This window comes from Triticum aestivum, chromosome 7A (genome assembly GCF_018294505.1).
Source record: "Triticum aestivum cultivar Chinese Spring chromosome 7A, IWGSC CS RefSeq v2.1, whole genome shotgun sequence".
NCBI classification, from domain to species: Eukaryota; Viridiplantae; Streptophyta; class Magnoliopsida; order Poales; family Poaceae; genus Triticum; species Triticum aestivum.
The window spans coordinates 110,749,471-110,773,357 of NC_057812.1; the positions used below are offsets into that span (position 1 = coordinate 110,749,471).

The 23,887-nt window shown below is 42.1% G+C and overlaps 1 long non-coding RNA gene across 3 annotated transcripts; it reads right to left on the reverse strand.

Moving 5' to 3' along the window:
- Positions 1-4,344: 4,344 nt before the first annotated feature.
- On the reverse strand, positions 4,345-8,970 carry LOC123154928 (uncharacterized). Of its 3 annotated transcripts, none has more exons than XR_006477125.1 (4): positions 8,347-8,970; positions 8,154-8,263; positions 7,041-7,184; positions 4,345-6,962 (listed from the first exon to the last, which is right to left on the reverse strand). It is a non-coding gene; the product is annotated as an uncharacterized lncRNA (long non-coding RNA). The 3 variants fall into 3 exon arrangements; XR_006477127.1 differs by having other exon boundaries at positions 4,345-4,860; positions 5,055-7,184; XR_006477126.1 differs by having other exon boundaries at positions 4,345-7,184.
- Between the last annotated feature and the right edge of the window lie 14,917 nt (positions 8,971-23,887).

A 23,887-nucleotide genomic window follows, 5' to 3' on the forward strand; every position in this document is an offset into this window, starting at 1 on the left:
CCGTCGAAGAGTACGAGCTTCTCGCAAAGCAAGGAGGTGGCTATCCCGGTTTCATCTCTTGGTTCAAACAAACGGTAATTTCTATTAGACAATTTCATTTCATTCGCTAATTTGTGCATAATGCAACAATCCTTTCATATTAAACTTGTAGGCTAATTCAGAATCTATGGACGCCGAATTGAGACAAGTCACTAATGGTTTTGACTATAAGGTCCGTTCATTTGACAAGTACGACATCAACGGGTATCGCTTTCGTACCTATGGCAAAGAGCTATCTATGGCCGACCGAAAGTCTACAAATTGTTGTGTATCTGCTATCGGCGAAGGAGGTACCGAGTATTATGGGAGAGTTGAAGCAATTTATGAACTTCTGTTCTATGGTGAAAACCCACCGAATGTCGTAGTCTTCAAGTGTTATTAGTTTCAGCCAAAGGAGACTAGAAGGACTCATGAAAATATAGGGCTAGTTGAAATCAACCAAAGCACTCATTTAGATGTTTCTGATGTCTATATTATGGCTCAACAGGCGACCCAAGTATTCTGTCTACCGTGGGCCTGCCAAACTAGCTCTTAAATGATCCATTTCACCTAAATTAGCTCTTAAATGATCCATTTCACCTAAGTTTGCTAAAAAACAATCCATTTCACCTTAGTTAGCTCAAAAACGATCCATTTCACCTTAGTTAGCTAAAAAACGTGGCATTTCACCTTAGTTAGCTCATAAACGACCCATTTCAACTAAGTTAGCTCAAAAACGATCCATTTTACCTTAGTTAGCTCAAAAACAATCCATTTTACCTTAGTTAGCTTAAAAACGATCCATTTCACCTTAGTTAGCTCAAAAATGATGCCCTTCACCTTAGTTAGCTCATAAATGACCCATTTCAACTAAGTTAGCTCATAAATGATACATTTCAACTAAGTTAGCTTATAAACAACCCATTTCAACTTAGTTAGCTCATAAATGATCCATTCCACCTAAGTTAGCTCATAAATGATCCATTCCACCTAAGTTAGGTCATAAATGACATATACTTCTTGTTATAGTCTTCTTCTTGTTCTATTCACCTATTTCTAACTTCATATTTACCATTTTGTAGATTTCACTCATTTCATGGAAGCTAGCTTGCTATGATGGAGTGCCTGCTTTTCCTTTGCTAAAACTTTGCATTGTATCTAGCTTGCTATGATAGAACTTGCTATGTTGATGAAACTTTGCTATGTAATATGTATATGGAACAATGTGTATGGATGGAACTTGCTATATATGTTGATGAAACTTTGCTATGTCACATGTATATGGATTTGGAATTATGTGCTGGATATGTGATATGTTTGCTGTTAAATATATCTATATATGTCATATATATTTGCTGTGAAAATTGTTGGATTAAGAAAAAACAGAAAAATAGAGACAATATACAGGCTCTTTGCCGTCAGCCACCGACGGCAAAGGGCTCTTTGCCATCAGCAGCGGACGGCAAAATGGCCACGTGGCAGGCAGCTGTGCTTCCTGGGAGGCTGACCAATTTGGTCAGTTTGCCTACAGTGGCTGACGGCAAAGGCTTTGCCGTCCGCGGCGGACGGCAAAGAGCAAAAACTTTGCCTACAGCGACAGACGGCAAAGGTCTGCCGTGTAGTGACGTCGGCTGACATCACACGGCGGACGGCAAAGGCCTTCCGAAGTTTGCCGTCAGCGGCGGACGGCAAAGGCCTGCCGTTAACCACCTAACGGAGTAACAGCGCACTTATTGCCGTCTGCGCTCTTTGCCGTCCGCTGCTGATGGCAAAGGCTCCCTTGCCGTCAGCCGCCCGAAGCAGACGGCAAAGTACCTCTTTGCCGAACCTTACTTTGCCGTCACCTTTTGCCGTCCGCGGACCTTTGCCGTCCGCCATCCGTGCCTTTGCCGTCTGCCATGGCTGACGGCAAAGTAGCTGATTCTTGTAGTGACGTGCCATCTTCACAGCAGTTTGCCGATGTCATGACGAAGGGGTTGCCGTCGCACCTCTTCGAGGATTTTCGGTACAATTTATGCGTTCGACCGACGCACAAACTGCGGGGATGTTAAAGTGTGACTTTGTATAGCTAACATCGCGTATTCCCGTTTGTATACGGCTGTACATATACGCGTATAGGTTCTTTCTTGGTCTCCAAGACTTGTAATCTTGCTTAAATATATGAGCCGATCGCCCCTTGAGAGGCGTCTTCCCTCGGATGCAAGTATGTCTGCCAATCCAAGGTTCAAGGACTAGCTAATTGGTGTTGCATTGACAAACATAACCGTACACACGTACATTTCTGTGCAGAGCTTGCGTCTACACCGAAGCTGCCTACACGCGAGTCGGCGAGTGAGTCCAGGCAGAGTCAGGCATGCATATGTGAGTTTCCACCAAGTTTCTTGTGTGAGTGACTTAGTGATTCACTGTCCATGCAATCTCAAGTATATAATGTTTGCTAGAGTAGGTGAAGCAGAGACAAGGAGAAAGAAAATAATTAACGACAAACCGCAACATCAGGACATGAATGAACATTCACTAGTGGATGGGGCGCGCCCAGGCCGCGCCTCTTGTGCGGTCCTTTACGCACTTGCCTTGACGGTGACATTGTGAACGTGCATATGCGTGCTAGAGTAGCTCAGTTGTTAAAATATGAATAGAGTTAAACAAGCTTAACAGAAAAATGTTCAATCATCAAGCATAGCAAGGTTAGGTCGATATTATCAAATAGGTGACAGTTTTACAAGATTGATAACAGTGCACATCATTGAATTGAAATCAAAGCCTAACATGCTACAAAAGACATGTGATCTCCAAAGGAGAAGTAGAGTCATTGTAGAGCTTGCCTAAGGTCACACATCATATTGAACCCCAGCCGAGACACTGCACCATCTTCTCCGCTGCCGTTGAGCCATGGCCATCGCTCGCTGTCCCTGCGGAATCAAAGATCTGAGATTGGGCTGCAGGCTGTCTTCACACTTCATGGGTAAAAAAGGGATAAAATGACAAATTCACAAATCTGATACAGGTAATCAAGAAGAAATAACATGCATACTAAATTTAGTGATAGTTCATAGAAGCGACAAGCTATCACTATGCAGATTTATGGGCAATGCCCTCTATATATCTAGACTGTCACTCCAGGCTACAGAGTATGTTGCGATATGTTTCACATGTTACTGTTTCTCATCTAGCTAAAAAGAAAGATAAATATACAATTTGACACCGAGCATCCTACTGTGTCAGTTGCATCCTCCCATCATCCTTTTCAATATTAAATTGATCCTGAAAATAACATAAAAAGCATCAAGAAAAAATTGAATGATTGAAGTGTAAAGAAACAGGAAGCAGCATGGGTGTTCAAGTTATGTTCTGTACCAAATGGTATCGTCGCCCAACAAAAATAAAGAGCAAGAATGCATAAACAACCAACCATACCGCACATGCACAACTCATAAATATGGATCGGCCATACAGAATTTTCTTCAGAGTTCCCATATCATACGTAAACTAGCCTATTAATGGAATTGGATCAAAACAACTATTGCACCAGGGTACAATTACTACATAAAATGTTGTCTCACTATTTAACTTTGCAAACCCCATATTCCATATACCACTCAGAACTCAGGGTGGACGCAACGAGCACGCTTTTTGGCCCGCTCGTGGCCCGCATAGGACCGGACCGAACGGTCCGGGCTCGCTAGCAAACTTGGTCGGTCCGGATTGAAAAAGTAGGCCCGCTCAGCACCTCGGTCCGGTCCGCATTTTAACCGAGCCGCTCGGTCGGACCGAGAACTGCCGCCGGCGACGTGGGCGCTGCGTCGAGGTGAGCATCCTGGCTCGCTTTAACCAGTCGAGCCTCGTTCGCCTGTTCGATCTCTGCATCACTGCATGCACCGCGGCTACACATACATGGTGTTCTAGTTCGCCGAGAACAGCCCGTTCAATGAGTGGCTCCACGTCCATGGAGGCGAGATGATGGGATGGATGACCCAGCACGTAGTCGGCATCTGCACAGGCACGCACGGCGAGCGGCGGCACACACTCACGCACGCCATATGTCGTTCCTGCGGTGACCGCGGTGTCAGTTAAAAGTTGTTGTCAAACATTCAGTTTCGTCAGGCGTAATTGTACTGTTAAAAGTTCAGCTTCGTCAGTTGGAATTTTCTTCAGTTTGTGACTTGGTCAATTGGTCTTAGGTTGTTAGCGCAGCCCGTCGCTTTAATCGGATCTTAGGATGGCACGATACTAAAACGATCCTAGCGACGATGCAGGGTAGCGGGCAAGGAACGCTGGGATGGCAGAAACAGCAAGGCCCGCACACAGAAAATTGTGGGTGTTTTCCTTTCCTTTTATTCCGTCTAACAGATAACAGAAACCGCAAAAGAAGCGAGGTTCGATCCGTTAATTAAGGCGTCATCCCACGACTATCTCCACGTCAAAATTGATCCACTAATCACAGCAATGCCACCACACACGAAATCGTGGGCTCATGGACGCGCTAAAATACTTGCATGTAACGGAAAAGCTGCAGCAACAAACATGAGCGGCTAACAGATGCGCCCTGGCCGGCGCCACCGCGTCTCGTCGTCGCCGATCTCGACCAGGCAGTTGTCTTCATCATGTCCAGGAGCTCGCCGGAGTCGTCTGTCGCCGCTGCCGTGGTCACCACGTCGCCGCCGCCGCCGCCATGGGCGGTCCTCTCGGTCCGGCCCGAGCTTTACCTCCGCCGGTCCGGTGCAGGAAAAGGAGACCGCCGCGCTGCTCGGTCCGGTCCGGTTCAGTCCGCCGCCGGCCGGTCCAAACGGCGGCTCGGTCAGGGACCGGACCGGCCCGGACCGTGTCCACCCTGACTCAGAACTGATGCAAAAAGATAAAAGTAGCCAAATATATCAGGACATAGTCTCGCTATGTTCTGAAACCAATATATAGGTCATTTTACTAAAATCTACCAAGTCTTCTAGACACCCACTGAACCATAATGCATGAAACTAAATACATCAGCAACGGCGAGCACAATAAGCAGCGCAGGAGCATCAAGCAAAGAGGAGTACCAGGTGGTGATAGGAAGTAGCTGAGTCGTTGGGGTCGGGCGAATCGGAACAGTGACGATGAGTATATCGTGGGCATGGGGTACCATGTTCGAATTGATCAACTGAAGAGCAACGAGAAAGAAATTGAACAGGCAAAGAGAAAATATGTCTGCATACTGTTAGAGATAGAGGGTATTACCTCAAGATGGCAATGGGGCCCCGAAACCCGCGTCCCCGCGGGTTTTTACCCTATTAGGGGACGGGGATGGGCATATTTTCATCCCCGTGGGGCTGTTGTTGGGCACATTATACAACCCGACATGTTTCGTGGGTTTGCACCCGTTTCAGCAGTCCCCGAACCCGAAACCCGGCAAACCCAGGAAAATACATTTTTTACCAAGCACTGATCCGGTGCGGCCCAAACCAAAGCTATCGAGCCTGAGCGACCGAGCCCCCACCCCCCAACGTTGAAGGCCAAACCAAGAATTCTATTTTAAAACTTATGTAATTGCACATCTTGTTGAACCATGTATGGCTTATCATCTTTCTTGCTGAAATCTGATCATTTTTGTTGCTGAAATGTGGTGTCATGCTGCTGAAATACATTCTATATAGCTGTTGAACCATCTAATATTGTTTTTTGTTGAAATTTGCTCAAGTTATGCTGCTGAAATGTGCTTGTTTTGCTGCTGAAATGTTATTCTTTGTCGCCACTATGTTTGTTTAAATATTTTGATTTTCTTGTGGGTCCCCCGTGGGTTCCCCGAAACCCGATGGGTTTAGGGGACGGGCGGAAAACTAGCCCCGCGCATGGTGATGGGGATGGGGACGGGTTTATGATTTTCTCGTGGGGATGGGTTTGGGAAGGCAAACCCCGATGGGTTTCGTCCCCATTGCCATCTTGAGTATTACCCATGTGTATGAGAGGGTGATACCCGAGTGTGTCTGGATATGTTGTGTGTGTTCTAAAGGAAATGTAGTGATCTGAGGGATATGCTTATCAGTACTTGTCACTTGGAGTAAGTTCTAAAGAAGAAAAGGTAGTGGTCTGAGGAACCAGCAAATAAAAAAGAGAGGCTACCTTGCAACAAACAAAAACTGTGTTGTACTGGTATCAATGGCATATATCCTATACGTGAACTGAACACTTCCCCAGATCAAGACTAACGCCATCATTTCCTTGATTCCTTCTATTCAACAGGACATACGAGATACAACACCATTAGTTTATCTCAGGTAAAACTGGAATTTACGTAGCGCCTTTTTTCATAGGCAAATGTAAAGAAATATCACAAAGAAAAGTGTACTAGCAATTCAAAAGAACGTCATGGCACAAACCAAGTCTCAGCAAATGACCCTCCAATATTGAACAAATCATTGAGAGGCAAACTAATAATCCGAAAATCATCCACGTGATACCACCACAACTCTTCCTTTCAATTTTCATAGGTAGCGCTATAATGCAGGAGTAATCATTCTACCAAACGATCAATCTTGCCATAACATGTCGTTTTGCACTATGAAAAGTACAGACAATGCCCCTTTCAGCAAGCATCCATCATGCTTGGCGAGACATTAATAAAACTAAACCAAGTTAGAAAATATATATCTGCAAGTAGTTGAAGATACAACACCATATGAGAGTAGAGAATGCAATCAATATGCTAACTGTATATGTGTACAGAAAAGTTTATAGACATTGAATTTAGTGACCACATATGAATCTGTTAGGTGGCAAGATGCTACGTATTATTAGTTAAATTTCAGTGGTACCTAAGATAAACTCATGCGTGGAGCTGCAGCAGGATTCAGTATGTTTAGCAGTGGCCAGACCATCAAGTAGCCAAGCTTATAGATAATCCGCTCTTGTAAGACATGTAAATAAGCACCGGCAAATGATGTTGGTACAACTGCATAACTGCAGTTACCCTAGGACAAAAGGACACATCATGAAAGGAATAACATATGCACAATTGGTCTGCTGCCGTGTTATGTGCTAAACAGTACCTGCACGTCGATGATGACCATGTGTATGAGCTTGATAGGACCGCTCTCTAAACCGCTGCGGAAGTGCGTAAGCCGAGACACCCGGACACATAGCATTTGATTTTGTCTTCCACAACATAGATCAGCAAGGGTGATAGAAGCCATCTGACAAAAGATACAGTGAATAGCAGCTATCCACTTAGGTAAACATTCAGGGGAATAAAACAATAAATGAAAAATGTACCGACTTCAAAAGATAAAACCATGATTGTATGAAAATTGTACTGATCTTAAAAGATATAAATCATGTCTCCTATGAAATATGTTAGTCCCTGGCACAAACAGACCATTGTTCTGGAAGGAAAAATAATTATCTTATTAAGTTCTTGAATTTGCATCTATCTTTCCTATAAGTATAGTGTTAGCTGAGGCAATCATTTTCCTTACACAAACTTTGCTAAGGCAAGGCAATTATTCCCTTCTAATTCATAAGTTTCCATTAAAACATTTATGTAAGAACCACATCTCATATCTTCAAACCACACACTTCCCGAAGTTCCAATTATAGAAGCACTTGCAGCAGAAGTGGATATTGGCAAGCATCGCAAAGCAGACATATAATTTCAATAAGCATTTCCATATCTATTAAAATAGTGCTTCTCATCACATAGCAGGAATAAATTGTCCATGTCTTTGTTTTATATTTCTGTTAGGAGTATATAGTATGTTTCAACAATTCTTAGAACCTAAGCTAGCCTTCTTATTTACTACTCCCTCTGTAAACAAATATAAGCCTTCCAATATTTTTTGACCCAAGACAAAATAAACAAGCCTTCCAATATTTTTCGAGGAAAAGCCTTCCAATATGGGGACTGTTATTTCCTAACTGCAAGTATTTAGCGTCATTGACAGAACTGACAGTCTCCTTAGTCACAGAAATCAGCACATATGTAAACAATAGATCTCACTACAAAAATAGGATGAAGCATAGGCAGGCAATATCTAATAAACAAAATTAAGCAAGGCAACAAACGCCTCACCTGGAAAGAGGACAGCAGGCCTAGCCTCTCTCACGAACAATACAAGATAAATGAGGGTAAACAAAAAGGGGGATTAAAGAAAGGAGGGCTAAACCTGCACAACCGTGGACGCAGCTACGGCAGGAACACGACCACGAGAACAAATCAGACGCGGGCATGAGCATGTACGTGACTTCAAGGAACTTGAGACAGATAGTAACAATCCTGTGATAAAATTGGACAGAAAATCAATGGGAAAACAAAATACAAGCACAAAAGAGAACACCTCTGGCAGCGGAATGGATCACCTGGCCGTCGTCGGAGTGGCTACGTTGGGGAGCACCGGCGCCGGCGGCGGTGTCACTCTGGGCCTCCTCGCTGACGAATGGCGCTCCGGCAGCAGCGGCCGTTTTGCCGCGTGCACGAATCAGGGGCTGGATGCGTGGGATTGGAGGCCGGCGGAGGCGCGAGGCCGATGAGGGCCTTCCATTGGCCGGCGGCTAGACGTATTCCTTTCCGAACAGAGCTCCAGAAGCAGCAGCTGCGCCGCAGGAGGGGAGGAGCACAGGTGGTGTGGGCGCGGCCATGAGAGGCCTCGAAATCGACCCTATGTTGACCCGGACCCGCCCACCTTCCCGGATTCTCCCTCTCCCACATCCATCGTCGAGAGGATCGTCCGCCACAGGAGGGGATGGAAGGGGGCACAAGGAAGAATAGGAGGAGCGGCGATAGTGGCGGGGACGGCGTGGAAGGCGAGGAGCGAGAGGAGGAGGAGGCGATGTGAGAGATGAGAGGGGGCGGTGGGGAGAGCGGATGGGTGGAGCGCCGGCCAAGGGAAGGAGATGGGGTGAGGCAGGGCGGCGGCAGCGGCGGCGGCGGCGAAGAGCACAGGGGAGAGAGAGAGGTCGCAAGGTTACGTGTGGGCTTGAGGAAGAGGCAAAGGAATCTGTGTGCCGAGCGTCCTTCTCCTTGCCTGTTAAGCTTCTGCTGCCTTTTTTTTTCCTTCTTATTATCTTCCCAATAAACACTCAACACGTGGCCCACTCAAAACAAGCAGGCTGCGGTTCTGCCCAACCCACATGCTCTCTTCGATCCGACGTGCCACCACTGAACGTTCGCCCTTACCGCGACTGTTAAAGAGTTTAATAAGCACTTCCCTGCTTGGGCCGGCTTCACGGATATCGTAGCAAGTACACGTACAGCCACGGCCAGACCGACGGCGAAGGTTTGACATGTTGGAATTGTGTGTCCTGCAATTATATTCAAATTATTTGGAATTGTTAATATTTGGAATACCTTATTATGGAATTATACATGGAATTGCTTTACATGTTTATCATGGAATTGTTACTTGCTGGAATGTACTTAAGTAACATATGTTTAAGGAAGCTGGTTGATTATCAGTGGAATACAATATAGTGGTTATATTGGAAATACTATCCGGGTACACTGATGATTGGAAGGAGCTAGATCATATAGTTAGATTACAGCCCTAATGTTGATCTACATAATTAGAGGAATTTACACTCTATTATGGCGCGTTGCTCACAAGCGTGTGCTCCAGGGACATAACAGGTTTTGATCTGGACTCTATTCCGAAAACTAGTGGAAAAGACTAGGAATCTTATATCTGTATAAGAGGTGGACTCTTTGAAAACAATATAAGAAAGTCCCTACCCCCTAGCCTCAGATATGCGAATTGTGAGCGGCACCATGGATAAGCGCAGAGGAATAGGGGATAGACCGCAAACCCTAAATTTCTAACATTGGTATCTTTAGCAAGGTTCGGCGGCCGACACTTGAACATTGGTATCCGCTGCCTACTCTGCCGCCGGTTGTCGCAGCAACCATCTGGTTTGCATTTTTCCCCAAGTCGCCGCCTGGTAGGTCAACTTCATGGACTACTCAACGTCTTCGCTTATGTGCTGCAGCCTATGCGTCAATCGAGGAGGAAAATCAAGCTGCAAAGCACATCCACATGCGTAGTCTGATCTTGCTTCTTGCAAGTGGATCAATCTCACTCGTGGCTCAAGGAAGGAGCCATGATGGATTCTTCCCGTGAAGGGAGCTCTCCATGCCTCTCTGATTCACGCACGGAGATCGAAGTTGTAGCTGGTCCGTGACCACGAGTTCGATCCGCCGGATGTACAAATCCTGCTGGCTCACCGGGTCCAACTCTGCGCCCGTCGCCGTCTCTCAACATGTACGAATCCCGCCGGCTCACCGCGTCCAACTTCGCTCCGTATCGCGCCCGTCGCCGTCTCTCAAAACCGGGAGGTCTGCTGCCTTGGGAGTTGGGAAGTCATCTGCTCCCCCGAGTCATTGAGACCGCTGTTACGCAGTCCAGATCCGGTTCTGGTGCTCATGGAAGGGTGCTGCCTACTCGCCGAGTCTGATGCAGCCAAACAGGGATTTCAAGGGTGAGTTGTTCCTACAGTGGCTACAACAAACTCTGTTGCAGTAGTTGATTGCTGCAATTAAGGAGGAAATCATTCTATTTTTAAGAAAAGAATTAGAAACAATCTGAGGAAGGCACGCCAAGGAAGAGTGGAAGTATAATACTTGGATTGCGACAAGAAGATAGCTAGCTACTGATGTTTGGTGGAAACTGAAAAGCAATCGAGGAATCTAGAAATAGTTGGGTTTTCTTTATCATTGGAAAACTAGCTAGAACTGGTTGTAACAGGAACACTCGATGGCATACTCTTGAAATAGTGAGAACACACGTTGCAGTGGTCGGGAACGGATGTCGTACGCTGGAAGGAGTGCACAGCAAAAGGATCTTGCTGGAATACCATGGAACCCACCGGAATACTACAGTTTTTTGGACGACATACAGATGCCGAGCATTGTTCGCGCCCCGTGGAGTTTTTCATATCATCGTTGACATTGAATAATTTCATTGGTGCATTGCGACACGCTAAAGGAATCATTTTAGGGGAATCATTTATTTTCAGTCTAATCAGTGCAAAGTTATTGCTGGAGAAAATTGATATCTTGCGGATAATTATGCATAACCTGAAAATGGATTTCAGGGAAGTGTTTTTATTGAGCATCACTTATTCAAAGAGGAAGCTGGGGGTCACTCCAGGAAATTTGCTCTTCATTTATCGAGAAAACTAATGTACTTAGAAATTAATTGTGAATTTGATATACTTTGGATTGGAAATTATGCCATCAAACTCCTTTTGTGGAGGAAAACTATTATTGTTCTAGGACAGGCTATTCAACTTCAGTGAGAAGGGATTTAATTTATTGCTTCATCTTGGAACCTATTGATTATGACATACTATTTGGAAAAGGGAGAGTGGAAATATTGCTCAATGGTTAAATTAGTGCATTATGATTTTCACAGAATGGTCCATCTTTCTTGATGTCCATTGGAAGTTGGTAGACCAATTTTTTATATTGGGCAAAGATTACTCCATATGGAGGAATATCGACAATGGGAACACATGCTTGGAATCTTATTATCTACATCATCAACGACTTGGTCACATATCTTGGAACTGGATCAAGAGGCTTATTGATTCTGGAATTTTAAACTTTAGTGGGAGGACTAATGGTACATGTGAAGCATATACGAGTTTTTTAATAGACCTTGTTTATTAAGGTGGAAGGAGATGAAAGGGCTTCACATCGTTTCTTTTTTATATACTTACAGTATTTCTTTGGACATCCCCACTAGAGGTCACATTATTTATTTCATCTCACCCTTCCATGGTTACACTTTTACATGGTTATGCTTATATTTTATTATACAAGTCGAAAGGTTTTATTGTGCTGGTCACATGTTATACTGAAGTGGAAAATCAGTTGATTAAATAATATCATAGTTTTAACAACCGATTGGTGGGGGAAGTACACTTCAGGAATATATCGTTTGTATGTAAAGAGCATGGAATTATTCACCATTGTTATATACCGTACACTCCACAATTGAATGGAGGAATTGACTGTCTTGTATACTCCCTTGTTTCTTTGGAAAGAAGCATTGTGTACTGTCATTTGTTGTATCTTTCTCCATCTAGTACAGTCACTTGGCTGAAAGGAAATCTTCTATTTTGGCATGAAATTCACAGTTATTACAAAGCGCGCACCAGGAATTTTTCATGGTTCTTCTAATGGATCAAAGGGTGTTTCCTTAGTTATCTGGAAAATGAATACTGGTGGAAAGTAGGAACACAATCATTTTTATGATCAAGGGTGGAATTATAGACAATCATACTGGAATATAATCTTAACCCCAAGGAAACTACAAGTGACACTCCCAACATGACATGCTTAGGATAAGTGGGAGGAATTAACTTGGAACATAATCTCTGGATAATTGTTATGTGATTTCTGGGAGAAGTCACTCTAAATAGTAGAGGAAGACTCCTAAGAAGGCTTGAAACTTTTCATCATTGTCAACTATGGGTGGAAGAAATGCGGGCAGGAATAAACTCAATGAGGAATTCTATAGTTTGGGAACTTATTATCACACCAAACAACCGCAAGCCCATTGTTTGTAAGTGTTTTTTTATTTATTTGTAAGGAAATTTGTCTCGGTGGAATATTATAATGCCACTCTTGCCATTCAGTTCTTTGCACAAAGGGAAATATATTTTGTGGAAACTCTCTCTCCTGGAATTTTGGGAAAGAGGAACTAAAGACATAATTTGCGAATTGAATATATTAATGTATTGTCTTATAACAAGCTTCACATCAATGAAATAGCAGGTCATATGGTTTTCTAACTGAAGCCTGGCGGTCATCTACAAATGTAAGTGTAAAATAGTTTAAAATATTATTGTATACATAAACATTCTTTGGGTGTTTGTGCATTGATAAGGCACATTGATGGAAGTGTAAGCTTGGTCGTTTTCTAACTTTCATATGAAAGGAATTTATGGAGCTCCCAATGTTTCGGGAGTGGAAATACATAGAAAATATCTTGAAGTGTTTCTCTATGGAAATTTGCAAAAATGTTAAAATACCTTTGATAAAGGGAATTATACTCAGTGAGGAACTATATTTGAACCCCTGAGAAAAAAAATGGAATAATAAATGGTACTAGAATTGGTATGTATCTTCATTATATTATCATACCTTAGCTACTGGAATTTATGTTGCATTCAAGCAATGGAAGGAAAGATGAGCGGCTAAGGGAATCTCACACATCATATAAGATTGTGGAAAGTGCATCACAACCTGTCACTTGTTCTGTAATTTATATTGAAGTTAAACGCATTGAGGAAGCTATTACTGTATCTACGAGATGAGAAATAAGTCCAGGTACACATATTCATTTTTTTTGTGAAATACTAATATGGCGCAGGTTCACTGACCGAAGTCAGGAATTTGTTTCAAAACATGGTTACTTATGAAGCTTCATTTACTAATTGGATTTAATATTTATGTGGTTTTGAAACTTTTATTCAACATGGTTATCATCTATTTGTCTCGATGTGGAATTAATCATATTATTGATATATGTGATGGAAAACAATTGATGCGGAATTTTACTTGAGGAAGCAAAATACTCAAGGTGCCTATAAAGGTGGAATTACACTCGAGGAAAGAATACTCGAGGCGCCAAGGACAACTATGCTGGAATAATTAGGCGGAAACTAAAGGTCTCTAGTGATCTTAAGTGTCACAACAAGAAAACATGCCGAGGGAAGGTATCACTATATATTCCTTTGGATTTTCAACATAGTTTAAACATGGTTGTTGACCCCTTGACTAAGCATATTAGTCATGAGGTATTTGGTAAGCATGTTAAGGCTATGGGTTTACGGATATTTGAATGATTGTTTTGGACAAGTGAGAGATGTTGGAATTATGTGTCCTGTAACTATATTCAAATTATTTGGAATTGTTAATATTCGGAATACCTCATTATGAAATTATACATGTATTTATACATGGAATTGCTTTACATGTTTATCATAGAATTATTACTTGCTGGAATGTACTTAAGTAACATATGCTTAAGGAAGTTGATTGATTATCAGTGGAATACAATATAGTATTTATATTGGAAAGACTACCCGGGTACACTAATGATTGGAAGGAGCTAGATCGTATAGTTAGATTACAGCCCTAATGTTGATCTACATAATTAGAGGAATTTACACTCTATTATGGCGCCTTACTCACAAGCGCGTGCTCCGGGGACATAACAGATAGGATCCGTTAACAGAGAAATGTGATCGTGGTTGGTAATTTGATCTGGACTCTATCCCGAAAACTAGTGAAAAAGACTAGAAATCTTATATCTGTATAAGAGGTGGACTATTTGAAAAAACAATATAAGAAAGTTCCTGCCCCCTAGCCTCACATATGCGAATTGTGAGCGACACCATGAATAAGTGCAGAGGAATAAGGGGTATACTGCAAACCCTAAATTTCTAACATGACATCGATTTATATGGTGACTTAAGGACGAAGCTAGCGAGAATGATCCACGCATATACAGTATGTCAGTTTTGTACGCGTATAGTAAATGATTACACCGAGAGTACGTTGGCCAGTTTTGTTTACATCCTCGATGCAGACATGCCGTGCTTCAGTTCCGTATACTCCATGGTATACAAGGTGTTCCACGCACGACCCATTTCGCTGTTGTACTTCTCCTCATATGGAGATTCAGTAATAATGCTGAACTTACATACAGATTACTCATTTTTTGACCTCCGAAACAGTAAGAAAAGATTCTATCAAAACAAAAATAGGCTTTCACTTCACTTTATAAATAAAGCAATAAAGCAACAATCGAAAGAATACATAGCCGGACAATACAAGGTGATGAAGTTGCCCTCATACAATGCTGATCCAGGAATAACCACATCACGCAGGACGCACGTGACTACGCTACCGAAAGAAAGGACCGTTGAAACTAAGTAAGCTCCATGACAATGCCACGCTACGTCCTAAAACAACTAAGCTCCACGACAGCGCCCTCACGAGGGAGAACGATGCTAAACGTCGCCGCTGCCGAGTCCACAACAGACAAAGGTTTTCACCCAGAACCCAGATACAAAGAGAAGTACCACGACAACGTCTTCAAGAAGATAACGACACCCGCGAGCATCTCCATTGTCTACGACAAAGCGTGAGACATTTGCTCAATAGCTCCCCCGTGCCAGCACGAGGTCTGCAGGACAACCGCGGCGAGTTTAGAACTCCAGATCTGGATCGGGCGCCGCTACTGCTAGTGACAGAGAGTGAAGCCACCCATAGCTCCACCTGTTGTCACAAACAAGACCAAGAGGGAAGGCCATCACCGCCACCATGCTGCCCGCTGGAGAGCCGACTATTCAGACCGCCATCCGGGGCCACTGCCCTGGCAACCATGTCCAAGAGACCCCAACTGCCCACATCGCGACACACCCACCACAATAGGAGGAGTAAAATGTGTCTCCTTTCATTCCTAGCCCAGTATCAGCCATGGAGTCTGGCTCGACGCCTCCATGGTAGGAGGCGCCGACACCCGCGTCTCCAGCCGGCCGTCCTGGTGGACTAGGGGAGACACACACCCCCGTGACTACGTACTGACGACTGTCACCAAGCACGCTCGCACGAACGCCATGTGATACGTCTCCATCGTATCTATAATTTTTCATTGTTTCATGCCAATATTCTACAACTTTCATATACTTTTGGCAACCTTTTATACTATTTTTGGGACTAACATATTGATCCAGTGCCTAGTGCCAGTTCCTGTTTGTTGCATGTTTTTTGTTTCGCAGTAAATCCATATCAAACGGAGTTCAAACGGGATAAAAACTGACGAAGAATTTTTTTGGAATATATGTGATTTTTGGGAAGAAAAATCAATGTGAGACGATGCCCGAGGGGGCCACGAGGCAGGGGGCACGCCCCAGGGGGCCAGGCGCGCCCTAGGCCCTGGTGGCCACTCCATAAGGCGGTTGATGCCCTTCTTTCGCCGCAAGAAAGCTAATATCCGGATAGAGATCGTGTTAAAATTTCAGCCCAATCGGAGTTACGGATCTCCGAGAATATAAGAAACGGTGAAAGGGCAGAATCTGAGAGCACAGAAACAGAGAGAGACAGAGAGACAGATTCAATCTCGGAGGGGCTCTCTCCCCTCCGCCGCCATGGAGGCCATGGACCAGAGGGGAAACCCTTCTACCATCTAGGGAGAAGGTCAAGGAAGAACAACAAGAAGGGGGGGCTCTCTCCCCCTCTCTCCAGATGGTGCCGGAACGCCGCCGGGGCCATCATCGTGTGACGGCGATCTACACCAACACCTCCATCATCTTCACCAACATCTTCATCACCTTCCGTCATCTATCTATAGCGGTCCACTCTCTCGCAACCCGCTGTACCCTCTACTTGAACATGGTGCTTTATGCTTCATATTATTATCCAATGATGTGTTGCCATCCTATGATGTCTGAGTAGATTTTCGTTGTCCTATCGGTGGTTGATGAATTACTATGATTGATTTAATTTGCTTCTGGTTATGTTGTTGTCCTTTGGTTCCCATCATATAAGCGCGCGTGTGGATCACACCATATGGTTAGTTGTATGTTGATAGGACTATGTATTGGAGGGCAAGAGTGATAGAAGCTTCAACCTAGCATAGAAATTGATGCATACGGGATTGAAGGGGGACCAATATATCTTAATGCTATGGTTGGGTTTTACCTTAATGAACGTTAGTAGTTGCGGATGCTTGCTAATAGTTCCAATCATAAGTGCATAGGATTCCAAGTCAGGGATGACATGCTAGCGGTGGCCTCTCCCACATAAAACTTGCTATCGGTCTAGTAAAGTAGTCAATAGCTTGGGGACAATTTCGCAACTCCTACCACCACTTTTCCACACTTGCTATACTAACTTTATTGTTTCTTTATATAAACAGCCCCTACTTTTTGTTTACGCACTCTTTATTATCTTGCAAACCTATCCAAAAACACCTACAAAGTACTTCTAGTTTCAAACTTGTTCTAGGTAAAGCGAACGTTAAGCATGCGTAGAGTTGTATCGATGGTCGATAGAACTTGAGGGAATATTTGTTCTACCTTTAGCTCCTCGTTGGGTTCAACACTCTTACTTATCGAAAGAGGCTACAATTGATCCCCTATACTTGTGGGTTATCAAGACCTTTTTCTAGCACCGTTGCCGGGGAGCCATAGCGTGGGGTGAATATTCTCGTGTGTGCTTGTTTGCTTTATCACTAAGTAATTTTTATTTGTTGTTCTAAGTTCTTCTCTATCTTGAGTTATGAATATGGAACATGAAATACCAAAAAAATTAGGTGTACCTGCTACTCATGGAGATGGGGAACCTCCTAAAACCCTCTTTGCTGGTTATGTGAAAAATATTATGTACTACTTTGATAATCCTGAGAAAACCCTATTCAATTATGTAATGGGAGACACGCTGGATCAACGTGAATACTTTAGGGATTATCGCTTGACTCAAAAATGGAAACTATTATGGGATCAAATTCATATGTTGCATTGGCATGCTCGTGAACTATGCTTGAGATATGATTATACTTGTTGCTCTAGGGTGAAGGCTCCACACCTTCCCTTTTCATGCAAATTTAATGATGATAAAACCTTGGCTTCTTATGATAATGGTATATATGATTACTATGATGTGGAAAAAATTGAAGAATTTGTTACTTTTATGGGTGCTTATGAAATTGAATCTTTGTTAAAAAGGTGTGAATTTTTTGATGATTCAGTTTATAGACCTGAAAATTTAGCTATCCTTAAATATTGCTATGAGAATTATGAATTCAATTCCGATATTGATGATTTTATTGAGAGAGTCTCCGCTGTCCAAGAAGAGACTAATATTTTGCAGGAGTCTATGGAAGAAGAAATTGATGAAACTGTGAGCTCATTGAATGAAAAAGATGAGGAGGAGAGCGAAGAACAAAAGGAGGAAGAGCGGATTGATCACCCGTGCCCACCTTCTAATGAGAGTAACTCTTTATCCCATACAATGTTTAATTTCCCTTCGTTCTTACTGAAGGATGAATGCTATGATGATTGTTATGATCCCATTGATTCTCTTGAAATATCCCTTTTTGATGATGCTTGCTATGCTTGTGGCCAAGATGCCAATATGAATTATGCTTATGGAGATGAACTTGCTATAGTTCCTTATGTTAAACATGAAATTGTTGCTATTGCACCCATGCATGATAGTCCTATTATCTTTTTGAATTCTGCCGACTACACTATATCGGAGAAGTTTGCCCTTATTAAGGATTATATTGATGGGTTGTGTTTTAATACTACACATGATGATTTTGATAGATATAATATGCATGTGCTTGCTGCTCCTACTTACAATTATTATGAGAGAGGAACTACATCTCCGTGTCTCTATGTTTCCAATATAAAATTGCAAGAAATTGTTTATACTATGCATTGGCCTTTACTTTGTGTGCATGAATTGTTCCTTTATGACATGCCGATGCATAGGAAGAGAGTTAGACTTCGTCATTACATGATATATGTTACTTTGTTCTTACTACTAAATTACAAATCATTGTTAATTAAAATTGACTTTGATATACCTTGGGATCCGGGTGGATTCATTACTTGAGCACTATATGCCTAGCTTAATGGCTTTAAAGAAAGCGCTGCCAGGGAGACAGCCTAGAATTTTTAGAGATTCATTTATTTCTGTTGAGTGCTTTCATATAGTTTAAAAACAAAAAAGTAAAGAGGGGAACCCAAAACTTTTTCAAAAAGGAAAGTGAAAGTGAGAGAGACAAGCATGGTTGAAGTGGGGGAGCACCTTGAACTTTGTTCATGCTCACGGAAACTTTGTGAATCTTGATTACAGAAAATTTTCAACAAAATAATTATCCCCTTGTAAAATTCCATTGTATTATAAAAATAATGTGTCAAGGTTTGCCTTTAGGATGTTTTAGATGCTTGTTGGTTTGTACGGTGCAGGACATAAACTTTGGCTGTAGTGCACGATTTTACATTTTTTACTGGAACGTCAAACGATTCTGAAACTTTCTGCACCGTCTTTATTTATTTATTTTTTATTTTTACTAATTTTAGTAGAATTTTTGGAGTAACATAGGTATGGTGAATGTTTAGATTATTACAGACTGTTCTCTTTTAGACACATTCTGTTTTTGATGCATAGTTTGCTTGTTTTGATGAAACTATCGATTTCTATCAGTGGATTAAGCCATGAAAAAGTTATATAACAGTAGCTACAATGCAAAAAAAAATATGAATTGGTTTACAATAGTACTTAGAGTAGTGATTTGCTTTATTATACTAACGGATCTTACCGAGTTTTCTGTTGAGTTTTGTGTGATTGAAATTTTCAAGTTTTGGGTGAGATCACGATGGATGAAGGAATAAGGAGTGGCAAGAGCCTAAGCTTGGGGATACCTGAGGCACCCCAAGGAAATATTCAAGGACTCCCAAGCAACCGAGCTTGGGGATGCCCCGGATGGCGTTCCCTCTTTCTTCTAACAATCATCGGTAATTTTACTTGGAGCTATATTTTTATTCGTCACATGATATGCGTAAATCTTGGAGCGTCTTTTGCATTTAGTTTTCACTTTTCCTTGATGCACCATGCTGGTATGAGATAGTCCATGGTTGATCTATAGAATGCTCATTGCACTTCACTTATATCTTTTGAGTATGGCTTTATAGAATGTTTCATGTGCTTCACTTATATCTTTTGAAGTTTGGATGGCCTGTTTCTCTTCACATATAAAACCGCCATTTGTAGAATTACTCTTTTGCTTCACTTATATTTGTTAGAGCATGGGCATATCTTTTGTAGAAAGAATTGAACTCTCTTTCTTCACTTATATCTATTTAGAGAGATGACAGGAACTGGTCATTCACATGGTTAGTCATAAAATCCTACATAAAACTTGTAGATCACTGAATATGATATGTTTGATTCCTTCCAATAGTTTTGTGATATAAAGATGGTGATATTAGAGTCATGCTAGTGGGTAGTTGTGGATTGTAGAAATACTTGTGTTGAAGTTTGTGATTCTCGTAGCATGCACGTATGGTGAACCGTTATGTGATGAAGTCGGAGCATGATTTATTTATTGATTGTCTTCCTCATGAGTGGCGGTCGGGGATGAGCGATGGTCTTTTCCTACCAATCTATCCCCCTAGGAGCATGCGCGTAGTACTTTGTTTCGATGACTAATAGATTTTTGCAATAAGTATGTGAGTTCTTTATGGCTAATGTTGAGTCCATGGATTATACGCACTCTCACCCTTCCATCATTGCTAGCCTCTTCGGTACCGTGCATTGCCCTTTCTCACCTCGAGAGTTGGTGCAAACTTCGCCGGTGCATCCAAACCCCGTGATACGATACGCTCTATCAAACATAAGCCTCCTTATATCTTCCTCAAAACAGCCACCATACCTACCTATCATGGCATTTCCATAGCCATTACGAGATATATTGCCATGCAACTTCCATCATCATCATATACATGACTTGAGCATTTATTGTTATATTGCTTTGCATGATCGTAAGATAGCTAGAATGATGTTTTCATGGCTTGTCCATTTTTTGATGTCATTGCTACGCTAGATCATTGCACATCCCGGTACACCGCCGGAGGCATTCATATAGAGTCATATCTTTGTTCTAGTATCGAGTTGTAATATTGAGTTGTAAGTAAATAAAAGTGTGATGATCATCATTATTAGAACATTGTCCCATGTGAGGTTACCAAAATAAAAGAGGCCAAAGAAGCCCAAATTAAAAAAAGAGGCCAAAGAAGCCCACTGATAACCCACAAGTATAGGGGATGGCAATAGTTTTCGAGGGTATAGTATTCAACCCAAATTAATTGATTCGACACAAGGGGAGCCAAAGAATATTCTCAAGTATTAGCAGCTGAGTTGACAATTCAATCACACCTGGAAACTTAATATCTACAACAAAGTGTTTAGTAGCAAAGTAATATGATAGTAGTGGTAACGGTGGTAAAAGGTAATGGTAGCAAAAGTAATATTTTTGGTGTTTTGTAGTGATGATAACAATAGCAACAGAAAAGTAAATAAGTGAAGAACAATATATGGAAAGCTCGTAGGCAATGGATCGGTGATGGAGAATTATGCCGGATGCGATCGATCATGTAACAGTCATAACCTAGGGTGACACAGAACTAGCTCCAGTTCATCAATGTAATATAGGCATGTATTCTGAATATAGTCATATGTGCTTATGGAAAAGAACTTGCATGCCATCTTTTGTCCTACCCTCCCGTGGCAGCGGGGTCCTATTGGAAACTAAAGGATATTAAGGCCTTCTTTTAATAGAGTACCGGAAAAAAGCATTAACACATAGTGAATACATGAACTCCTCAAACTATGGTCATCACCAGTAAGTGTCCCGATTATTGTCACTTCGGGATTAACGGATCATAACACATAATAGGTGACTATAGACTTGCAAGATAGGATCAAGAACTCTCATATATTGGTGAAAACATAATAGGTCCAGATCTGAAATCATGGAACTCAGGCCCTAGTGACAAGCATTAAGCATAGCAAAGTCATAGCAACATCAATCTCAGAACATAGTGGATACTAGGGATCAAACCCTAACAAAACTAACTCGATTACATGATAAATCTCATCCAACCCATCACCGTCCAGCAAGCCTATGATGGAATTACTCATGCACGGTGGTGAGCATCATGAAATTTGTGATGGAGGATGGTTGATGATCACGATGGCGACGGATTCCCCTCTCCGAAGCCCTGAACGGACTCCAGACCATCCCTCCCGAGAGAGTTTAGGGCTTGGTGGTGGCTCCGTATCGTAAAACGTGATGAATCCTTATCTCTCGGTTTTTTCTCCCCGAAAGTGAATATATGGAGTCAAGGTTGAGGTCGATGGAGCGTCAGGGGGCCCACGAGGCAGGGGGGCGCCCCCCCACCCTCGTGGACAAGTGGAGGCCCCCCTGATGTGGATCTTCCTTCCAGTATTTATTATATATTCCAAAATAATTCTCCGTTGATTTTCTGGTCATTCCGAGATCTTTTATTCTGCACAAAAATAACACCATGGCAATTCTGCTGAAAATAGCGTCAGCCCGGGTTAGTTCCATTCAAATCATGAAAGTTAGAGTCCAAAACAAGGGCAAAAGTGTTTGGAAAAGTATATACGACGGAGACGTATCAACTCCCCCAAGCTTAAACCTTTACTTGTCCTCAAGCAATTCAGTTGATAAACTGAAAGTGATAAAGAAAAACTTTTACAAACTCTGTTTCCTCTTGTTGTTGTAAGTAGAGCCAACATTCAAGTTTTCAGCAAAGATTATGAATTAACCATAGTCATAATAACATTTAGGTCTCATGTTTACTCATATCAATGACGTAATCAACTAGCGAGCAATAATAATAAATCTCGGATGACAACACTTTCTCAAAACAATCATGATATGATATAACAAGATGGTATCTCGCTAGCCCTTTCTGAGACCGCAAAACATAAATGCAGAGCACCTTTAAAGATCAAGGACTGAGTAGACATTGTAATTCATGGTAAAAGAGATCCAGTCAAGTCATACTCAATGTAAACTAACAGTAATGGATGCAAATGATAGCAGTGCTCTCCAACTGGTGCTTTTTAATAAGAGGATGATGACTCAGCAGAAAAGTAAATAGATAGGCCCTTTGCAGAGGGAAGCATGGATTTGTAGAGGTGCCAGAGCTCGGTTTTGAAATAGATATGAATAATATTTTGAGCGGTATACTTTCATGGTCAACATAACAACCGAGAGATGGCGATATCTTCCATGCTACACACATTATAGGAGGTTCCCAAACAGAATGTAAAGTTTATACTCCCCCTCCACCAACAAGCATCAATCCATGGCTTGCTCGAAACAACGAGTGCCTCCAACTAACAACAGTCCTGGGGGAGTTTTGTTTGCAATTATTTTGATTTGATTTGCATAAAGCATGGGACTGGGCATCCCGGTGACCAGCCATTTTCTTGTGAGTGAGGAGCGGAGTCCACTCCTCTTGAGAATAACCCGCCTAACATGGAAGATACGGATAGCCCCAGTTGATACATGAGCTATTCGAGCGTACAAAACAAAATGTTTATTTGAAGGTCTAGAGTTTGGCACATACAAATTTACTTGGAACGGCAGGTAGATACCGTATATAGGTAGGTATGGTGGACTCATATGGAATAACTTTGGGGTTTATGGACTTGGATGCACAAGCAGTATTCCCGCTTAGTACAAGTGAAGGCTAGAAAAAGACTGGGAAGCAACCAGCTAGAGAGCGACAACAGTCATGAACATGCATTAAAATTAATCAACACCGAATGCAAGCATGAGTAGGATATAATGCACAATGAACATAAACATCGTAGAGGCTATGTTGATTTTGTTTCAACTACATGCGTGAACATGTGCCAAGTCAAGCCACTCGAATCATTCAAAAGAGGATACCATCCTATCATACCACATCACAACCATTTTAATAGCATGTTGGCACGCAAGGTAAACCATTATAAGATCCTAGCTAATTAAGCATGGCATAAGCAACTATAACCTCTAATTGTCATTGCAAACTTGTTTATTCATAATAGGCTGAATCAGGAACGATGAACTAATCATATTTACAAAAACAAGAGAGGTCGAGTTCATACCAGCTTTTCTCATCTCAATAAGTTCATCATATAATCATCATTATTGCCTTTCACTTCCATGACCGAACGATGTGAATAATAATAGTGCACGTGCATTGGACTAAGCTGGAATCTGCAAGCATTCAATTCAGGAGAGAAGACAAGGTAATATGGGCTCTTTGTTAGATCAACAATAATGCATATAAGAGACACTTA